We start from the raw sequence: 22,864 nt of genomic DNA on the forward strand, positions 1-22,864 counted from the left end.
GCGTGAAGGATCTTTGAAAAGTATCTACTTAGGATCTATTGTGCCAGAAGAAATGAAAAAAAAAATGTTTCTATCGACTGCTCAATTAAAGAAAAGGATTTCTTTATGACATAGAGCAAGTTTCCTCTTTCCAAGGATTTTTACATGGAAAATCCTCTTCTTGGATTTTCCATCAGAAGATATATCCTTTATGGAAACTTTAAATTTCATGGGAAAATATTCTGGTTGACCTGTAAGTAATTCCTCATCTTCACAGCAGTGACACATGATGGGGATTCCTGATACAAAGTAGACAGTCTCTACTATTTATTTATTGACATTTGGTTACCAGGAAAGTCAGACTGGATAGGAGCCCATTTTCAGCGGATGCCTGGGTAGAAGAGCTTCAAAATATTACAAAACATTTTAAAAACAATAATTTTACAGTCTTTAAAAATAATACAAAAAATATATAGTTTAATTATACCAAATTAGACATAATATGAAGACATTGGTTAAGAATGACACAGATTTAATAGTTAGAGAAATTTTAGCTAGTTTATACAGAAATTAAGGGTAAGTTAGTATGATGCAAACAGAAATTGCAATACGAAGTGAGAGAAAAGCAGGCTTATGGTATATTTAGAGAGAAAGCCAGGGGGAAAAGTTGTTAGAAGTAAGGCATTGAGTGAAGAAGGGAGAGCAGAAAAATGTAAGGTATGAATAGGTATTTGTTCACATTTAGGGATATAGTTTATCTTGGTGTTGAGCAAGAACAGTGCCAGCTTGTCTTTCAGAATGGTTTTGAAGAATGGGAGGGAGGATATTGACCTGATGAATAGACATAAGGAGTTCCAGGCCATAGCAACATGATATGAGTACAGACAGTGCCCAACAGATCTAATAGGTTTGTGGACAGACAGGAGTTTTTGGTTGTTGGGTCTTAATGACCAACTAGAAACATAGTTGTCCAGAATGTTATTTAGTACTGGACAAGCAAATGGATTCTGGATAAGTTTATTTGTGGTAAGCAGCTGTGTATATGTTAGTTGATGGTGTAGTTCTAACCAATGTAGGCGATTTAGTGTTATACAGTGATTGGTTTTGAAAGCTGTATTTGCTACAAATTTAGCAACTTTGTTACAGCATTGTTCAAGTTTTGATTTTTTATGATGCTTAAAGGTTAGTAAGACTGGGAGCAGAAAGTTTGAGAAGGAGATAAGTAGTGACAAATGTAGGTTTATTTGCATTAGTGAGAAAGTTTTTGACTTGACATTGACTAATGACTCAGACACTGGAGAAGCCAGTTGAAAAGGATAGGCCTGAGTGACCAATGCTTGTTTGCCTATCCTGGGGAAGCAGCCTTATCTACTGCAATAATGACACCCAGTGGAGGATAAATGTAGCAGTGCAGGGCACAGATCAGGATTTGTGTAACTACCAAACAGTGTCAGTTGCAATCAGCACCGAGCATGCATGGAAGTAAACTTTCATGTTAAGTGGTACTGCAAGCACTTCACTCATCAGGGTTGTCTCAAGCCTACAGGATTAGGGCACTGAGAAATTCTGTGGGCTGCCTAGATGACTCCCTTCCATAACCAGCTGTCAGCCAGGAAGACAAGTTGGTGGATGATGTCATAAGGCATGGTGATAAAATGATAAAAAAGAGAGCGATACTTTCTTGGCCATACTTCATGCCATTCTACATACTTCTTAAAGCATAGAAAAAGATAGAGGACCTGGGACTGGCCCAATTTAACCAGAACAGGGGGTGAAAAAAAAGAGTGATGGAAAGGAGGGTTTGGAAAGACAGTGCTCCCTATCTTCTTTACTCCTCCAGTGTTTATGGTACTTATTCCTGTCTGTCCTCTTCTTAATCTCTTTCCTAGAAGTTAAGGAGAAGTAAGTGGTTGAGAAAACAGCCCCCATCTTTTCTAAGTAGACCATCATCACTGTGTTTACTGAAGCCATGTTGCATAGATGTCTGGCAGTCATGTTAAAGTTCTTACACACCTGGCCTGTTCTAGTGGTACGCAATGCACCAAGGCAAAGCAGACAGTGAAGATATGAATTGTCAAGTGGAATTTACTTACCACAATTGTAGATCTGCTAAGAAGATTTGTCCTGTATTAATCTTTAGGTCTCGGGCTCTCAAAGCTCACTTAACACAGCAGATAAAAACTTTTATCAGGCTACTCTTGCACCACCTCCTAACCACACTACTTTGCAACTCTCTCTTGTCTTTCTTCATTTCTAGTTTCTTACTTTAAGTCAGAGTCTGTTTCTTTCTGGTTTTGTGAGTATAGGTCAGCAGACAGCTTTGCCATTCTGTGTGGTAGTTTTTTTTGTAATAATTGTGAATATGTTTGTGACAGCTAATCATCTGATCTTAAGGCATTGCCACCTCACTGTTGTGCTGAGACTTCTTTTCTGTTTGGTTTTGACCATTTATGTCTATCACATCTTAATCTAGTAATCATGGCTGTAGCAAGCAAGCCAATGATGCAATCAGTCAGGACAAATGTGTCTGTTGCATAGGTCCCCAGCATTTATCAGCATCTTGTGATATTTGTGCTAAATTTAACACCATACCTTTACACAGAAATGAAGGAAGTAGCTTACTGTTTTTGTTAGAACACTAAGGTTGTGAAGTTTCAGCATTTCCTTGTCTGTTCTGTGGTACCTCTACACAGACACAGGATGTCTCCACCCTTTCCTAAGCCTTCCTGCCATTCTAATTCTCCATTGAAGCCTTACTTGTCTAGACCAGTTCAGTCTGAGAAGAAACATTTCTTTGTCAGATTGGCCAAGTCTGTTAAACCGTCAACCATTATGGCTAAAATACTAAATTAGTTGGGATCGAAAATGTTCAAGCCATAAAAATGTAGGATTCCCTCCTGCTACGTCTTACCATTCAGAGGTGGTGGTGATAAATTCTAGGTCAGGATCTGCTTCTGCTGTATTTTCTGTGCACACCCTGACTTGAGCAGCCTTCTGATCTTCCCCACCAGAGAGGTCTCCTACTCTTCCTGCTGTTAGTTACACCAAGTTTGTTAGGTCCATTGTGATACTTCAACACAGGCAAACACTTTCTTCATGTCTCTCTGTGCCCCTTGAGAGGCCTGAAGGTGGATGAGATATGAGCATTCATTTCTCTCCTAGACCTAGAGACTCAGTGAATTTTCCAAATCCTGTGAGTTGACATTTGCCAACATCAGCCTCTCTAATGTTAGGTGGGTTTACATTTGTACCTCCAACATCTGCCATTTTCTTTGATGTCTCACGTTGGTTCTGTACTGCTTTTGAGAGATATGATTTTGCCCCTCCAGTGCAGACCTCTTTTTCTGTACCTACATTGGTTATGCATATGTTGTCTTGTTGGCTTCTTCAGTCCCTACACCAGCTTGTCTTGTGTTGGTTAAGCCTCCTGCTGGGCAACTGTTGGATCCAGAACTTGCTCACCCAGCACTGGATAGACCACCATTGGCAGGACCACCACTGACTACAATGATTCAGTTGCCTTTAGGGGAATTCGCATCAGCTTTTCTGTCATTGGATAACCTTGCATTGGGAAGTATAGTTTAGAGCATCCATCCTACTCCACTGCAAGCTTCCAAAACAAAAGTGTCCCTGACTCTTTGCAAACTGCTCAGGAACCCCCAGCTTCACGTCTTTGGTTTCTGGCTAGTTTCATCTTCTAATATGGAAGACTTATCGCATTGATCCCCAATGTAGAATAATGATATTTCCATTTCTTCCTCCCTTCTCCTGAGAACTCTAAGCTTAGCAAACTCTTACAGATAATAAAGACAAAAGGTAACAGGCCTTCCTGGGAATGTTAGTCTGTTGTCTGTGCCGAAGAAATTTCAGCTGATCTATTGATATAACCAATCTTGCTCCTTGGTGGTCCCTCCTTTAGTTAATATTTTAAGCAGTGCACTGAATGTAGCTTGTTATAATCCAGATATGGTACACACATTCTCAAGAGTGTTGACAAGGACCTTTAGATCTCTATCAGATTGTTTTGACTGAGTACAAACCCATAAGCCAAATATGGCTGTCCCAGTGGATGGACTGAGAAACCTCACTCTTGAGTCTCTCCATCTCCCTGTTAAAGAGGCTCGGAACAGGTAGGGAAAGTGAACCTTTGCGTCCTCTACACTGTGTGCTTTGACAGTGATGTATCTTAGATAAATTATTTTCAAAGTCTGCAGCTTGATGGTTTAAGCAGAGTTGAATGTTGTAGCTGTTATCTAGCTCTCCTGGCTGAGCCATACTACCTTAACATTGGACACTTAAGTAACATTATGGATGCATCCTTTAAGGGACCATTGCTGTTTCGGCCTGAAATTGACAAGCAGCTGTAGGATATGGTAGAGAAAGGATAATTCTTTTCATCTGCTGTAGTTAACTTTAATTTTTCCCAGTGTACCTTTCCTAGAACTCGGAGGAGCCCAGTAAAGCCAATTTTTGGTGCATCCCACTCAGTCTGCAGCAACAGCAAGCTATTTTTGGTCAGTCCTTCTGACCCTGATTCCAGCAATTTCTGAAGTATGCTGAGGTCTCTCTAAGGGAGCGTCTTGCTATATATCCAACCATCCCTACAACCACAGCCAGTGGTGCAAAATACCCAAGTAAAGAGGAGTGGATAAAGGAAATCATCAAAAATTAATGTTTCATCTCTTTCAAGTCCAGACCAAAATGTTCTTCTGTACTACTTCCAGAAGTGTCAACCCATTGGAGAATACAAGCAAAGAAGGCAGTGCAACAGTTTCTCATAAATAGAGATGTCAGAGAAGTTTCAACAACAGGGACAAAGATTTTATTCCTTATTCTGCTTGGTCTCAGAAAATTAAAGGATATCAGGCCAGTACTAGATCTCAATAACCTATATACCTTCTTAAACAGCATTATCCCAAAAGAGTCTTTCTATATGGTCATGCCTCACTCCATCCTCCCATGTCTACCAAGAGTAGCCTGTATGCCCTCTTTTGACCTCCAGGATGCTTATCTGCACATACAAATTGTCAAAGCATCCCAAAGGTTCTTTCACTTCAAAAACAGGGGCCATTCCCTACCAGTTTTGGTCCCTGCTATTTGTTCTCATCTCCACCCACTCCCAGTATTGACCAAATGCATGGCAGTGGTAGCAGCTTGCTTCTGTATCGAAGGCATCAATTTTTCTTTACCTGGACAACTGACTTCTAATGTCTCCTATAAGGGACAGTCTCATTCAGCATATGAATCTTATGTTCCAGTTGTTTCTTTGCCTAGGGTCACCATCAGTCTGCAAAGTCATATCTCAGTCCCACATTAGACATTGTATTGATAGGCACTATGATCAATACCAAAACTGGTAAAGTTTATTTAGCACTGACCTGAATACAAAATATCCTTCAATTAATCCCATCCTTTATTTCACACCATCAAATAATAGTAGATTTTTGCCTCCTAGTTCTAGGATTCATGAAAATGTGGTATTTGTAGTACTTTGATCCAGACTATGTATTCGGGTTTTGAAGTAGGCATTTCAAATTCAATGGATTCAGTACTTTGATTCTCTGAAGAAACCCAACAGAGTTGCCATCATGTGTCACTGCAGTCTTCTTTTATAGCTTCACTTGGATAGTTTTCCTCAAAGTAGTCCTTTGATTGCTCCTATACTCTTGGCCAAAGTCATTACAGTTGCCTCTGCCCTAGAGGTGGAGACATTTCACACGTAACTGGACAGGAAGTCCAAGGGATGTTGTTTCAGCAACCATCATCTTTGAACATCTACTTTCTGGAGATGTAAGAGATTCTGCAGGCCCTCCAGGCTTTACAGAACATTCTTCCTTCTCGAATACTGACTGTTGATGCAAAATATGGCTATGGTCTAGTCTGTCAACAAACAGAGCGGAGTGAGTTCTTAAAAAGCACTGAGAGCGGTAGTCAACAGTTTCAACCTGCCATTTTCCAACTGTCATTCGTATTTACACTACAGACTTATTTCTTGTGGATAGGCTCAGATGTAGTCTTTTGATGCCCAATGAGTGGTCACTGACAAGACATTGTTGTTGAACTGGGGTTTCTGACTTGTTTGTCTTGGTTGATCAGCACCAGATGTCCGATTATTTGCTGATCCAGATAGACATGGCAGTGATGCATTAGTCTAGGATTGGTCTCAGGTTATTTCATACTCCCCCCTTCCATTTCCATTGTTGATAAAATGTATCATGAAGGGCAGGTTTCATTGGGCCAGAATAATTTTAGTAGCCCTATTTTGGCCCAGAGAGGGGAAGCCTTCACACCTGAAAAGGTTTCAGGTAGAACCTCATCTCAAGCTGCCGAAGAAGAAGAAGAGTCTTCTTTCTCACCCTTTCAGCAAGGCACAGCCTAACCTTTGGATTCTGAAGTTAACAATCTGGCTGCTCTTTTTCCATTGATGACCATGGTTTAGGGGTTTTCAAACAGGCTGGTGGACATTCTGTGTCATCTCTGAAACCCCTGTACCCAGAAAATATGCAAAGGCACCTGTGCCAAGAGGCCAGTCAGTAATGGAGTCCCCCAGGGGCCAGATACTGAGCCCACTCCTTTTTGGAATCTATTTCTCTGAAGTGGAAGCACATTCTGAAGGTTTATGGGTGCCAAACTTTACAGATGATTGCAAGCTGGAGGTTTTCATAGACTCCCCAGCAGACACTAGCATTCTTCAAGAAGGCCTATCTCTGACTAAAAAATGGTGACAAAGCCATGGTCTTAAACTCAATGTTAAGAAATGCATAATTGTACCCCTTGGGAAGTTAACCATCCTGTATAGTTACCATGTTGATAATATGCCCCTAAGAGTCAACCCAGTGGTCAGGAATCTGGGTACACACATAGACAGTAACCTTACCTTTGACCACCATGTGGCCACAGTGGTGAGGAAATCATTTTATGTTGCGCAGCTTATAAGTAACGTCATGGCATCTAAGTCCAAACAAGTCATTATCCCACTGTACCCTTCCCCATCAGACCAATCAGAGTACAAAGCTTACTTCGGTATATACCTGATCAGGTATATACAGCAATTAGAATTACCTCAGAGGTTCCATACAAAAAGAGTAAAAGGCATAATACACTTACCTTATGTAGAGCATCTTAAAGCCCTTTTTCTCTCTCTACTCAGTCACCTATAGATTGCTGAGGGGTTATCTATGCCTGGCTTACAAGGCATCTGCAAACCCCACACTTATGAATCTCCTCCATATTTATAAGTCAAACAGTACCAGAAGTACAAGGCCTAGGAACCTGAATTTTGTCAGTGACTTAAACAGAACATGCTGAAGAGACAGATATATATTTACTTACTTGCTTACATTTGTTAACCAGGTAGTGTCTAACTGGGCCAGTAGCATAACATAATACAGAAATATTGATAACTGCTTATTTTGCAAGCTATCAGAGACCAAACCAGTAAAAAAAATATGTTAACAAAAATTAACTAACAAAATAATTTAGATAACAACATAGAGCATAGCATAATGCAGAGTTAATTGATCACTAAGTACTTAAAAATATATCTGAGAGCAAACCAATCAGTTCAAAAACATTGGAGTTAAGCATGAGCTGTTTCCAGGTGTTAAAGAGAGTTGTGAAGTACTATGAATATATGTATTCTAGAGACTGCCCCTCCTATGGAACAGACTTCTTGTTCATGTGAAGCTGAGTTCATCTATTAGCCATTTTAAACTCAACCTAGATCGGTGGATGGGCAATAAGAAATTTACACTGGGCCTGGTACCCATGTCCCTTTTGGACATAAGTAGCTTATAAGTGCCTGACTCCCAATGTCCTGTTTCAATACAGGACATCATTATTTTGGGAAAACTTGGCTAGGCTTTGAAAGGCCCCTGGGTTGTTAGCATAGTATAGCAACAATCTATGAATCTATGAAAAGGTTATTAATCCAGTCTGCCTTTCATAACCTAGATCTCTTTTAAGCTAATTTTTCTATGGTTCTTCAGTATTTATTGGAAAGTTTTGATGCAGACTTAAGTAGGTCATCAGTTATAGTACATTTTTGACTGCCGTAACTATCTTTAAAGCTGGGCAACATTCATTTTCTTTAGCTTCCCTTGAATTGTACATTGTTCCTCCTATCAGGGAACCTATTCCTTCATAGGATTTATAATTTCTTCCTGGGGACTGAGTCTTCTTCAGTTTAAACCACCAGAATCTGGAGATTTGCAGTTTTTGACAAGGAAGAACCATTCTTTAGTTGATGTGATGTCAGACAAAAGGATCTATGAATTATAGTTCTTGTTTTTTAACCTCCTGTACTTAGTTTTACACAAAGAAAAAGTTTCTTTGAGGACAAGTCCCTCATTTATACAAAAGTTTACTACATAGTCTGACCTTAATACGTTTAGTGAACTTTCAACATTATAACCAAGGAGAGTTTTTGGTGTATTTTATGGATGCCCACAGGCAGCATACGTGGGAAACCCACCCTTTATTGTATCTTGCTTTGTCAGGTATTGAAATGTTGAAGCAAGAAAACTGTCTGTTCCCTGCTGTCGGTATGTTGGTCTATTGGCTGTAGCTAGGTTGCAAATTTTGCAACTGTTTGTGGTTTGCCGAACTACGAGAAGAGAGGTAAGTTATGTATTTTTCTACTTTTTTCTTTTTCTGCAATTTTTTTGTAATGTCAGCATTACTTATACATAAAGTTTGAGGAGGAGAATTGGCTGTATGTGAGGTGGTGCAGGGGATTTGGCCCCCCAGCAAGAAAATATTTGTTTTTTTTTGTTGCCTTGGAAGTGTCACTTTTCAACTTGCAACCTCTTTTAAGTTTTTAGACCTGTTAGATTCAAATAATTGCATGGAGTAGGTAGTCCTGAAATGCCTGCAATTCTAGGAGCACTGCCCTCATCCCTAGAATGTTGATGTGAAAAGATGGGCCTCCAGGTTGCTCCACATTCCTTTGATGTTTCTCCCCTTAAAATCTCCCCACCCCAAATAGGAGGCATTCAGGATAACCATGGCCACTGGTAGAAGAAGTACAGACAGACTTCCCTGTTGATCTAAAGTTGAATACAGCCACTAATTTATATAATAGCAACGCAGGCTGGAAACCTGACAGGTTGATGGGGAAGATGAGTAGACTGCGACCATTGGACTGACAGTTCCCACCGAAGAACTATCTTAAAAAATCTTGTACAAAGGACTAGAGTGACTGATGCTGCCATGAAGCCCGGTAAGTGATGAATAAGAGAGACTGGGGCTGTCTTATTTGAGAACCTCCTGCATTTGTAGATGCAGGGAGGTTAGTCTTGATTCTGGAAGCTTTGCTATTTAAAGAAGTGTAGCCAAATGGCAACTTATGAAATCCAAGAATTGAGTTGGTTGTAAATTTGACTTTTTTGTAGTTTAGAGAGATACCGAAATATCAGCACAAAAGGAATAAATAGTCTCTGGCTGGTATTAATAATTCTTTTCTGTTTCCAGTGTGGAACCAGCCATCTAGTTGTGGAACCACTGGAACCCTTGCAGTCTGAGATGTGCTGCTACTACCAGTTCACTTGATGAATACTCAGGGAGGCTGTGGTGAAACCAAATGGTAATATCCAAATTGATAATGACCAGCTCCCAGTCAGAAACAAAGATACCTTGTGAATTGTCTTGCAGTCTTTTTGTAGGAATAAGCATCATGAAGGTCTATCAAGTATATCATGTCACTGTTCCCCGGAAACAGAAGAATAAACTGCACTATGACCATCCAGAACATTGTGTTAGTTATATAAATGTGTAGTTTGATGAGGTCCAGTGTGGCTTGAAGTCCTTGTTTTTTTCTTGAACAAAAAAAACCTTGTGTGGACTCTGGATCCTCTGTGGCCTAGTTGGGATATCCTTGATGTCTTTTTTGTAGCAGATAATACATTTATTGGACCACAGCCCTTCTTTGGTTGGATGGAACATTTATAGGGGACTTGTAATGTAAGGTGGAATTAGACAAAAATGGAATAATTTAGCCTTTGTCTGTGATCCTCTTCACTCAAGATTCTTGAGTGATGGCCATCCAGTTTTGAAGGTGAAAAGAGAAGTGTCCCCCACCTGCTTTAAACATTTAAACTGTTTGTTGTGCAGATCTCCTGTACTCCTAGAGTGGCATCCATTGGAATCCCACACACACTCACACTGCCCCTGAGGGGCTCTGTCAAAAGAGGGGTAAAATGAAAAATACTTGAATGAAAGTTGTTTTCCTCCCTTTTGATTCCAAGTGAAGGATCACAAAGAAGTTGAGAAACAAACTCCTGTGACAGAAAGTGGTTTGCCCTCTTGCTCACTCTTCATCAAGGTATGTTTAACTTTAAGATGAAAAAGGGGTGAGCCATCACAAGATGCATTTAAAATGGTGCTTTGAAGTACTCTGCATGCCAGGCATGACAGTGGATAACAATGATAGTGCATGCCGCTCAAGCTGCACTGTTGTTGGCTGCATTAGAAATAAGCATCATTGTCAAATTGGTAATGGACAACATAATAGTTGAGTTTCCATAGTCTTCTTAGTGCCAGCAATTGGAGGTCTCCTGAGGGAATCTGGTATCTGTTCTGCCATTTCCCTCTGAAACCTAGCAGAATGTGAAATTTAGATAAGTATTTTCAGGAAAACATGCTTCCCAAACTGATCCACCACTCTGGTTTCCCTGTTAGTAGAATGATCCATGGAACTCTGTTCTGATAGCTCTATTTTTTGTGTCTGTTGCAATCATGATAAATTCTACAAGAGGTCCCCTGCTGTAGTGGGGACAATCCTTTGGTGGTAAAAACACTTTATCTGGATAAAAGGAATTGGTTCCACCTCATCTGGGTCTTGCCATGCCTTCTAAATAACTACATCAATGAGTCAGTCTGCAAAGGAAGCTACCCAGTGAATAGATGAGCCATTTCCGAATGTTTCAATAAACACTTCCTCATCCTGGGAAGTGGTGTCAGTGGGCCATTTCCCCTTTTGCTTCAGTAATTTAATTAGCTCAGCAAAGGAGGTGATTTGGGGAAGACAGGAAGAACCTTCTACTTTATCGAGGTCAGTGTCCTCAGTGAGGGATTTTTGTGGTGAATATAAGTGCCTCCAATTGTGCCTAAACTTCTTAAGCTCTTCAGGAAGGACATTTGAAGATTCAGAAGTGTTTAATGTTCCCGTTGAAGGGATGGGTCAAGGCCATCAGAGCTGCTGGACTTTCCAAAGTTAGGATGGTGAAGGCTGAAGGCTTCAAATAAATCAGGGTGTCCAGGGAGAGCTGAGACATCAGAATTGTCTCCTTCTTTGGGAGGAAGATGGGCTAAAATTCTCTCAACCTCTTTTAAGCATGATGTGGGTTCCAGTGGCACTGAGTAAGGCATCCTCTGAGCATACGATACATATAAGGTGGGCAGAGTAAAAGAACTGGTGCCAAGGTACTGGAAGACAGAAATGGCCCTAAACAAAGTGGAACCAATTACAAATTAAGGCTTCCAAGAAACGCTAGATTTTTGTTTTCAATTAAATTGATTGCAAGGAACAGCTATGGGGGCAGTGTTTGCACATCTATTTATGGGTTACTTTGAGAATTTGCATATTTATAATAATGAATATTTTGTTAAATATGTAGAAAAATATTTTAGGTACTTAGATGATTTGTTTTTTATTTGTAAAGGTGGGTATAATAAGATAACTGAATTTATTCAAAGCCTTCTAGATTTGGTATATGTTTTGACAGTGTACAACAAGGAAATATGGCCAATTATGTGGATGTGGCAGTAGAGGGGGTTAGTGATGGAGCAGTTAAAACAAAAATATACATACAATTTGAACATTATGATTATATATTACATGGGACTAGTTTCCACCCTTCTCATACTATGGAATCAGTCCCATGTGGTGAATTTGTTAGAATTGCTAGATTGTGTAATGATTTAAATGAGGATAAAGAAGATTTAGATAAAGCAGCTCAGATGTTTGTTAATGGGGATATGCAATGAATCTTATTAGTGAAGCTGTGAAGAAAGCAAATAGGAAAGAGATTAGGTTTTATCAACAAAAATGTCATACTAGAGATGGTGTAAGGGAAGGAACTAATCAGAATTATATATATATTCTTACAAAATTTACTTTATTTTCAGATAAATTTATAAGTTTGGTTAAGTTTTATTGGGATATTTTGGGAAGAGATGCACAGCTGATTTTTTTACTTAGTAAAAAATTACGGTTCTCTTATATGAGAGGGAAAAATATTAAATATTTTTAACACGATAGGTTCAGTATTCCAAACATAACAAGATGTAATATGATAGTTCAAAAAGGTACCTTTCCTTGTGGTAAATGTGTAGGGTGTCAGCACATAGTGAGAAGCTTTCCCCAAAATTAATGGAAGGAAATTTCAGGTACAAGGTAGTTATAGCTGTAAAAGTCAAGGGATAGTATATGGTTTGAGTTGTTCCTGTGGAAAATATCATAGTGTGCAAAGTAAGAGGAGTTTCTAAGCTAGACTGAGATCATCTAAGGGATATTAGGAAAAATAATGAAGCAAGTCCAGTAGCTACCCATTTTCAACAAGCACACAATGGTGATTATTCAGGGTTAACAACTACAATACTGGAACAAGTGAGTGATGAAAGGATTTTAATATATTACATAAAAAACAGTTAAGAAGAAAGGAATCCATTTTTATTTTGAAATTTATTACACTTTTTCCCAACTGGAATGAATAAAGAATGCAATTGGAAATGTTTGATATAATGTATTTTTTAACTGGTGTGTTTTCACTGTTAATTGATTAACTATGTAATTAGTAATTAGTGGATGTATATATGTAGGTTAGGGCAAGGACAACTTTATACTAAAAGGGTTGTACAGCTGAGGCGCTAGAGGTGATTGTGTTTTATTAAAGTTTATTACAGTTTCATTGGCCTTTTGTGTTGTTTTCAAAGATATGTTTTTCTTTTTGTGGTTTATAGATTGAAGCAGGTTCCAAACCTGTAGCCTAAGCAACAACCACTCAACCCAGGGCTACACTTGGCTCTGAAGGTTTCATAGTCAGGTGGGTCAGGTGAACTGTTGGAAATGATATAACCTTTACACTCAAAGCAGACCGAGGTATGACCATGAGAAATCTCAGCTCCTAAACTGGAGCTTGGAAGCCAGAAGATGTAAGGGTGTGGAAGAACAACCTCTGTCAACCCTCAAATTGAAGGGAGATGGAATGACCCCCATATGTCTGAGCCTTGACAAAAGTTCTCATCATCTGTTCCCAGTCAAACTAAACTACACTGCTGGAGAAGCTAATAGACTTGATAGATGGCACAGAAGTGTGCCTGTATCTCACAAATCTTGTGAGTACCCACTTGGAACACAATGAACTAGGAGATGACAATTTTTTTATGGGAGAGGTTGGAAATTACGATAGTCTAAGTGGCAAGGGAGGACAGCACTGGAGATTGAGATTAAATTGGATCCTATGTTGTTGGAGCTGAACAGGATGACAACACAACAAACTTTGGAGATTTTTGGAGCTGAAGTAGCCATTATCAGGAAATCTGCAGGCCTTTTTCTTCTTTTTTTTCTTTCTCATGTGCTCATCTCTCTTCTTCTTTGTCTTTCTCCTTTTCAGGAGGCATTGATATGCACTTCTCAGCTACTTTGGGTTGCTGAAAGAAGTAGGAGAAGATGTGAAAGTACTGGCTTTCAGAAAGAATTGGTCTTTCTATTAAGTAAGGCACATTGCCCAAAGGAAAAACAGGTGACATAAGTAGCATTATGTTCAGGACCCAAACAAACTACACGTTAAAGGTGAAGATCCTTTGGAGAAATGTTGTACCAACATGTTTAGCACTTCTTTAAGCTTGAAGCCTTATTCATAATTACAAGGAAAAAACTAAAAGAATATTATGATGACTGATGTCAATATAAATATACTGTTAAGCTTGGCTAGGCTTCAGAGGAAGAAAGAGCGAGAGAGAGAAGGCAATAAGGAGATTTAAAGAATAATTTGTCTGAAATTGAGAGGAAAAAGTAATATGATAAGGAGATGAGCAGTTATGAAGTAAATGGGATATCAAAAAGTAAATTTTGAAGAAAATTTTACTTATCTAATAAATTGTAGTGGAGCACTGGAGAATTGTATCTGTCAGAAAGAGCAGCAAATCAGATAATACAGTTGTGTAACTGAACTTAACATAATAGTAGATGTTCGAATGATCACTGCTGTAGTGGGTTATATCCTGCCAAGGATATAACAGCTGGCCAACATCCAAAGCTTCAGGACACTTTCCACTTGCCCAGACTGTCACTTAAGCTGACTAAAAAGACTGGTTTGAGTACCAAGCCTTTCACAGCTTTCATGCTAACAGAGAGAGGGAGGCTAAGCCCTAAAAGGACAATGCTAGGAACAACAAAAATACGTTTTCACAGTTCACACCCTGGCATAAGCAGCACACCAAAAAACATGGGGGGAGGAGGGAGGGAGGGAGCGGCTACTGCAGCAGTGGTCATTTGAACATCTATTGTTATGGTAAATTTACTTACATAACTGTACTACATTCATCATACTAATCACTGCTGAAGTAGCCTTAGTTATATGGGTAGATTACCCTAGCCTACAACATTTGGGAGATGGAAGAGGAAGGGTCCAGGAGCACTTGGTAAATGATCTTAGTAAAACCTGAACTAGACCTAGAGAAGGAATCCAGCTTGTAATGTCTTGTAAATGTATGCACAGAGGACCAAGTTGCTGCTTCTATAATACTGCTAGAATCCAACCCTTTCCAAAAAGCCAAAACCCTGGTAGAGTGGGCCTTGACTCTGCCTGTAATAGTTTTGTTGGTACTGGTATTTGAAAAGACAAGTGATGTTGGTGCTGGGACCAAAGAGACTTTAGATACCATTATGTCTGTCTCTTGTGGAATCTTGCAAGCAGTATCATGAGAATTATAGATGCCATATAGACCCAAAACCCTGAGATATTTTCTTGCAGTGACCAACGTCGGAGTTGAAAACCTTAGAAAAAGATATAGATATTAATTTATTTTTTTTTCCTGTTGAAGAACGCTCATTGAGTTGAGATGTCTAGCTGACACCCTAGGAATACAGTCCTGTGTGAATTATCCACTGAGTCATACATACACTGTAAACAATGAGAAGTAGCCTGTAAAATGGAAGAAACTAAATTATTTAAACCAGACTTTTTCCTCACAAGAAGCTACTGCAGACAAAACATTCCTGATACTTTCACAGTTAGAGTAAACTTTAACATATGAGCCTGACGATTCAAAATTCTGAAAATCAGAGTTGCAGAGGTATACACTTTTTCCCATACTTATCAATAATCTTCCCATCATTTTCAGAAAGAGTAGGATTGGAATTAACCAAACGTTTAGCAGCCATAGGATTAACTAAAGCTATATCTGCTGGGTCAGGTTTGGAAAATGTGTATAAAAAATAAAGAACTTTATGCATTCTGTATGCCTTTTTTAGGGGCAGCAGTTTGACTATCTGGAAAATTGCAGGCAGTAACACACACACGTCCTCCAGAGCTGACAGAACTGGGGGAACGGGTGAATGTTCTAGAAATGCCTTCTGTAACAGCTCATAGTATTTGCTGAGGGACTGAGAAACCTCAGTATTCTCCCACTGAAAACACTGGCACTGTCTGGAAATAGTCTCAGAGAAAGAGAAACCCCAACAGGGAGAATTCAGAATTGAGTTCTCTGAATATGAATCAGAAAACTGAGGGGAGAATCCAGCAACTTATCCCTTCATCTTCCTGTCCAGATTCAGAATCTTGAATGTCTGCTGGAAAAGGGGTATCCCTCTTTATTTTACCAGAAACCACCTTATAAGAGGTATCAGTAGCCTACATTAAACCCTGAGCCAGGCCCGGTAAACTTCTCCTGCGTAAGGAAATAGGAGGAGTAAATGCATGTTTAGTTTTCTGTTTCTTTTTGACAGGAAAAATGAGTCCAACAGTGTTATTAATAGCAGCAACAGCTTCCCCAGAGATGGCCACAACATTATAACTAAACAGGGACGTCTTCCCTGTTCCCTTCTCCAGGACTAAAAAGAGTGGCTCTGCCTTGCACATTGAGTGGACCCCAACAGCAACAGAGGACATGGATAACCCTCAGTCCATACTGGCTATAGGTGCAGTGTAATCCAGGATAAAAAATGTGTGGTCTGCAAGCTATGGCCACAACCTTGTCACCCATCTGCAGCTAGGGCATATTGATAGCCTGCTGTGGTGGCAAAGGCTGTTTGCCTAACTTTTTCTTTTTGTGGCTGGAAAAGGACCAACCATGAGATATGGCCCGACCCCCTCCGCCCGCCCTCTATCTCGCTCCCGCGCCCTCTCTCCGTGCCCCCCCCGGGGGCGGAGGGAGGGAGGGAGGGAGAGGGGTGGCGAGCACGAGGGCGAGGGGTGGCGCCCGTCCACCCCCCTCGCCTCCCGGCGGCGGGAGGGAGGGGGGTCCGTCCGCGTGGCGGGAGGCTAGGGCGCCCCTCCGCCGCCACGAGGGGAAAGAGTAGGATTGGAATTAACCAAACGTTTAGCAGCCGTTTTTGGTAGTTTGTTCCACGGTCAAGCAGAAAATGGTGCCTTCTTCCCATGGAAATCAAGCAGTAAAACCCAGTAAAAATGGAAAGTTTTTAAAAGCCATTTCTTCCGCACAAAAACATTAAAATACTTTCCCATCCCCAAAAAGTAAAATAAACACAATTTCTCCATAGAAAAATGTTTTCAATTACTTTAAACAACTTTTAAGCTGACACAAAATAAGTGCAATCTTGTTTAAAAATGCAGTTAAGTCTCATGATAGTTCATTGAAACACAAACTTCTCGTTTAAAAATGACTTTCCTAAAGAAAGTGCAACCAAACAACATTTTTTAATGTGGAAGGTTTTTCCCAGAAGGAATGTATCTGCCTAGCAAAAGAACAGCATAAGCCAACCATCAATCTTTGGAAGCCTGCAGAGTAGCACTTTCTTGACCCGCAGGAAAGTCCTGTCTTGAAGGGCTTGGCAACCAAAGCTGTCTTTTTAGTCAGTTTAGCTCAAGCTGACTGAGAGTTTGGGTACATGGAAGGTGCCCCGAAGCTTTGGAATCTGGCCATCTGTTATATCCATTGCAAGATATAACCTATATAGTTAAAGGTACTGCAGCAGTGATGAATAGACGGAGAGAGAAAGCTCAAGTACTGGAGAAGCTTTGCAAATGCTGCCAGCTCAGATTTACCATGAGCTAGATAACTTAATCAGTTAAGATAGATAGAGGAGACAACACAGAATATTATTTTAAAATTAAAAAAAAATCTCTTGTCCAAAACTATACTGGAGTAATTATTTGGCTGGTAAAGTCATTTATACAATGCAGATTATTACCTTACAGTTTTCCACTAAAATCAGTTTGTCATGATATGCATTAGCTTGACTTTTCATCTTAGCTCTTCTAACATAGTAACATGGCAGGAGTAACCAGTCCTTGTCCTGTTACTATGTATACTGAGCACCTGAGAAAGCTCCATACTTACTTGGCAGACTAGGGAGTGTCAAAAGAAGCAGATGCTTTGATTTTTGGGGATTTTCTCTTGCAGATATGTTTTATTATTTATTTGTTATAAAGGCAGGAAACCAGATATATTAGTATTTAGTGGTAATATTACCCAGTACCCATGGCATGTCTTGAGTGTTTTTTTAATTTGTTTGTTATTGTAATTGGGCTGGGTGTGGGGTGGCCACAGCAGCAAGTTGGAATACATTACTGTGGTTATTGTTTCTTATGCTTATGATAATCACACATTAGCAGTGATCATTGCAATTGGTTGTCTGTTTGTGGGGACCATCTGTGGATGAAAACAAGGGCACTTAAGTTACCATAATGAAATGATCATCACTATGTTTTTTTGAGGGTATGGTAATCTGTGTATATCTGAGAGGAACAGGTTGAAATACATTGTTGTGACATTTGTTTTTTTTTTTTTTTTTTTCACTTTCAAATTAGGCCAAGTAGTATGAATGCCTGCTAATCACTATATTTTGCTGTTGTACTTCTGTGACATAAAGTGTGGCAAAGTGCTTAGACATGCCTCTTAGATACTGTGGTAAGGCTGTCATGCAGGAGCCCTGTGTGTGTATGTGCATTGGGTTTGTGCACATCAACAGTGATTCAGAATTAATATTCTGTGCATGTTTCACAGGCTATCATTTTATACTTTGTGAATGTGCCAACATATTGTGGTGAGCCTGTCACGCAGGAGTCCTGTGTGTGTGTGTGTGTGTGTGTGTGTGTGTGTGTGTGTGTGTGTGCGCGTGTGCGTGTGGGTGTGCGCATTGGGCTTCTGTACAGCAATAGTGATTCAAAAATAATATTTTTTGCATGTTTCATAGGCTAATATTTTATACCTTGTGAATGTGCCAGCATTTTATGAAGATACTCATTAAGCAATGGCTGCTTCTGGCTGTGTCCAGTGGAAAATGACTGCCCGGAGCATGGAGAGTAAGAGCATCCTTTATCTTCTTCATGGGCTTATGTTATGGTGTAGTCAGAAAAATTGCCTGATGTGACCTGGTTGAGGTATTGTCACTGTGACTGCCAGTACTTACCAAGTAGGAGTAGCAGAGCACTGCAGGTATTGTTTTTATGACCTGTGACACAACTGCTCTTATAACTGCCATAAGTGGGAAGAGGAGGTTAAACAACATCGACAGAAATGGTATATGGTATGTAAATGGCTGTCATTGTATTTTTTCCCATTGATTTATTGGTGTACGTTTCTGTTTGTTTGCTTCTTTGTGGGAACTGCTGCCCCAGTAAATCTTTGTCTCAGGCAGCATAATGTGTGAAAGCTACTGTATGTCAGGTGGAGGTAGTGGTGGCACGCAGTATAATATGGCAACTAAATTTATTGTGTGGTTATGCTGAGCCATCAGGTTTCTGCAGGCCACCTGACATGACCCCATATTTATCAAAGTCATATATCTGTTTAATCTGTTAACTTATACACATGGGATGTATACCAGCTTACTCCTTGGATGGAGCTATTAGAATATATGTACGAGGTATGAGACTGTAGGTTTTGTGTAATTTCTGAGATTTTACAACACATCATCAATAGGGTGAAACTAACCTGTCTCACGATGGTCTAATCTCAGCTCACTTTCCCTATTAGTGGGTGAACAATCCAACGCTTGATGAATTCTGCTTCACAATAAGAGGAAGAGCTGACATCAAAGGATGAAAAAGCAACCTTGCTATGAATGCTTGGCTGTCACAAGCCATTTACCCCTGTGATAACTTTTCTGACACCTCCTGCTTAAAACCCAAAAGCCAGAAGGATTGTGAGTCCCCGCTTTCACAGTCTGTGTTCATACTGAAAATCAAGATGAAGCGAGTTTTTGCCCTTCTGCTCCACAGGAGGTTTCTGTCCTCTCTGAGCTCATCTTAGGGCACCTGCTTTACTCTTTGACAGGTGTACTGCCCCAGTCAAACTCCTCATCTAACATTGTACCCGGAGTGGGTCATGCCTAGGTGCTTGGAGCCAGAAGTGAGAGCCCCGGTGAGGCTTGCCCCACTGCCTCACCAGGTAAGTGAAAAAACAGTAAGAGTACTGGTGTTTCACCAGCGGCCGAGACCTCCCACTTATTCTACACCTCTCGTGTCTCTTCACAGTGCCAATCTAGAGTCAAGCTCAAGAGGGTCTTCTTTCCCTGTTGATTCTGCCAAGTCCATTCCCTTGGCTGTGTTTTTACTAGATAGTTGGTAGGGACAGTGGGAATCTTGTTCATCCATTCATGTGCATCACTAATTAGATGACTAGATATCTGGCTACCTTAAGAGAGTCATAGTTACTCCTGCTGTTTACCCGCACTTCAGTGAATTTCTTCACTTTGACATTCAGAGCACTGGGCAGAAATCACATCTTGTCAACACCCATCTCGGGCCTTCGCGATGCTTTGTTTTAATTAAACATTCGGATTCCCCTGGTCCGCACCAGTTCAAAGTCAGTTGCTAGCTGCTGGACAATGCAGGACACCGGTCGGGACCGGCGCCCACCATAAGCTGGAGTGATCCTCCGGAAGGGCCCAGAGTGCATCCAGAGGTCGCTGCCACCATCCTCTCACCTCCCCCAGGAGGGGGGCACAATGAGGAGGCAACGTCTCATCCAACAGTGGCACGTGTCCAGCCCCATTTCATGCTCAAGCCCGACTGACCCAGCCCTTAGAGCCAATCCTTATGCCAAAGTTACAGATCTGGCTTGCCGACTTCCCTTACCTACATTGTTGTAACATGCCAGAGGCTGTTCACCTCAGAGACCTGCTGTGGATATGGGTACAGCCCAGTGCAAGACTTGCACCCTCTCCCCAGGATTTTTAAGGGCCAGAAAGAGCTCACCTGATGCCGCCAGAACCACTACACTTTCCAAGCTGCAGGCCCCTCTCTTGGTGCAAACCCATTCCAAGGCACCCTGCCCTTTACAAAGAAAAAAGAACTCTCCCAGAGACCCCTGCTGGCTTCTCAGTGATCATTTGCATCACCACACTGGATGCAGCAAGGTGCCCATTTCTGCCACTCCAGATTCGGGGATCTGAACTTGACTCCCTTTCGATCAGCTGAGGGAGACGGAGGCCATCACCAATCCCTTCAGAACAGTGCTTGTCTATCTCTCAGGACCAACTGACCCATGATCAACTGCTGTTCATGTGGAACCCATCTCCATTTCAGTAAGCCTTCAAAGCTCTTGTTTGAATATTTGCTACTACCACCAAGTTCTGCACCCGTGGTGGCTCCACCCCGGGCCCTCGTCCTGGGCTTCAGTATCACTGCGGCAGCCCCCCTACTCATTGCGGCATAGCTCTCTCTGCTCCCAGATCCAGCGACAGCTGGGTATGGGACCAATCCTCCAGTACCATCTATTTTCAGAGCTAGTTAATTTGGCAGGTGAGTTGTTACACACCTCTTAGTGGATTCAGACTTCCATGGCCACCATTCCATTGTCTGTATCAACCAATATCTTTTCTGGGATCTGAGGAGAGTCGGCATTGGGTGCCTTAACCTGACATTTGGTTCATCCAGCAGTGCTACTTACCAAAAGTGTCCCACTGGATGGTCACATTCCAGTATAAAACTGTAGGCTCTATGTAATTTCTGACATTTTATTTTCACATGTTGCAGTGCTCTGATGTGAAACTTTCTCTTTCAGTGCAAGCAGAATCAGACATGAACCGTATTACCTACCACAAAAGGCAGGAGAGACTAGCAGCCAGACAGGCTTAGTTCTACTGACAAATTTTGACCTTTATAGACACAGACACACACACACACACACATATACACACATATATGTATGTATGTATATTTGCATTTATTTCATTAGATGTATAGCTTCACTTATGTCAAACTACATATGCTACATCTGCTCAGAGGGCAGCTTCAACACATGCCACTACCACTTAGACTACTGCTGAGAATGGTGATTAGGCTGAAGTGCATCTTGCTGCACGGGGTCTTGACCTTTCACTTGCAGGTAGCCCATTCTTATTGCCTGAGATGGACCAGCTGTGGCATTAGCAGGTGGTGTAGGCTGTGATTATACCCTGTACCTGACCTATCTCCATTTCCTTCATGTCTTTTTCTATCACTCTTCCTCTTTTTCACTTCTGTCTGCATAAAGAAAAGTGGGCCCAATCACCACAAAAAACGGATGTTCTGCCTTACCCCAGCCTGCATACTCCTATATGTTGTCTTTTTGTGTATCCCTCTGCTTGCTGCCTTCCCAATTTTATATTTTTATAGACCCTTTCCTCCATTTTTATGCAACTCACAGGTGCCCATGTATATAGACAGTATAGCACTGCATTTGCAATTACTGTAACTGTTACTATATAACTGTATATCATTATGTACCACTTTCTGCCATCCTGCCAAGAGATAACCAGCATATGCATCACAGACTGTATGTAATACTTTATTTTAAGATGCAGCTATCTATGTAACAACGTTTTTAGCTCTCATGAGATTTGTGCAAGGTGGTGCATGGCCCTGTGGATTATGCTTTGCACTTCTGTGTATATGTCTTACTGCACAAATGGGCCTGCTTGTTTATTTTCTGCACTGCTCACCTATGTAGAATGGAGCACAGGAATAAGTTCATAGGTGTTTACTAGGCTATTGACCACAAGGACCTTTTTTAAGCCTAGCCATGCATCCCAAATCTCTGAAAAGTTCTGACTCCCTTGCTAAGTGTAAGCATGGGCCTGGGAGATGAACCATTTACAGGTTATCTGTTTGCATTAGAGACATGCGTGCCAAACCAGGGATGAATTTCCGGTTTCCCATCCAATTGTTCAAGTTGCACTTGAATTGGGTTAGGGAGGAACTCTGCTTCACACTGATAAGGAGCCTGTTCCATAGGTGGGGTAGTCTCTGGCATACATACCTATCCTCCAGCAGGTCCTATTTATATCACAGGCAAGGTTTAAGTCTTTAGAATGGGTAATTCTGGTACTGTTTGTTTTGTGGATATGCAAAGGATCCATCAGAGTGGGGTCGGACAATGCTCTGTATGCCCGACATAGATCTCCCCTCAAAAGCCTGTAGGAGACAGAATACAGGGATAGGGCCTTGAGGCAGTCAGCATAGGACATATTACTTATGTCCTGTATTCTTTTAGTGAGGAACCTCTGTGGATGTTCCACTTGTTGGATATGCCTGGTTAGGTACGTACCAGAGTGGGCATTGTACTCAATGATAGGTCTGATGAATGCCGAATACAGTGGAACAATTACTTCCATGGACTTAGATGCCATACCTTTGTTTATAAGTTCCACAACATAGAATGATTTCCTCACCACTGTAGTGATGATCAAAGGCTAGATTACTATTTATGTGTGTCC

The 22,864-nt window shown here is 40.9% G+C and overlaps 1 protein-coding gene across 3 annotated transcripts in view; it reads left to right on the forward strand.

Moving 5' to 3' along the window:
- The window catches only part of FBXW12 (F-box and WD repeat domain containing 12), a 1,108,462-nt gene that overhangs the window by 186,347 nt on the left and 899,251 nt on the right, over positions 1 to 22,864 (forward strand). Inside the window, exon 2 of one of the 3 annotated variants that reach the window (XM_044078115.1) lies at positions 8,478 to 8,598. The exons of the other annotated variants lie outside the window; for them this stretch is intronic. The gene's annotated coding sequence lies outside the window, so the exon portion shown is untranslated. The remainder of the gene's footprint in view (positions 1 to 8,477; positions 8,599 to 22,864) is intronic. 3 annotated transcript variants of the gene reach the window in all.

The sequence above is a fragment of the Protopterus annectens genome, chromosome 7.part0 (genome assembly GCF_019279795.1).
Source record: "Protopterus annectens isolate FY-2018-M chromosome 7.part0, PAN1.0, whole genome shotgun sequence".
Lineage (NCBI taxonomy): Eukaryota > Metazoa > Chordata > Ceratodontiformes > Protopteridae > Protopterus > Protopterus annectens.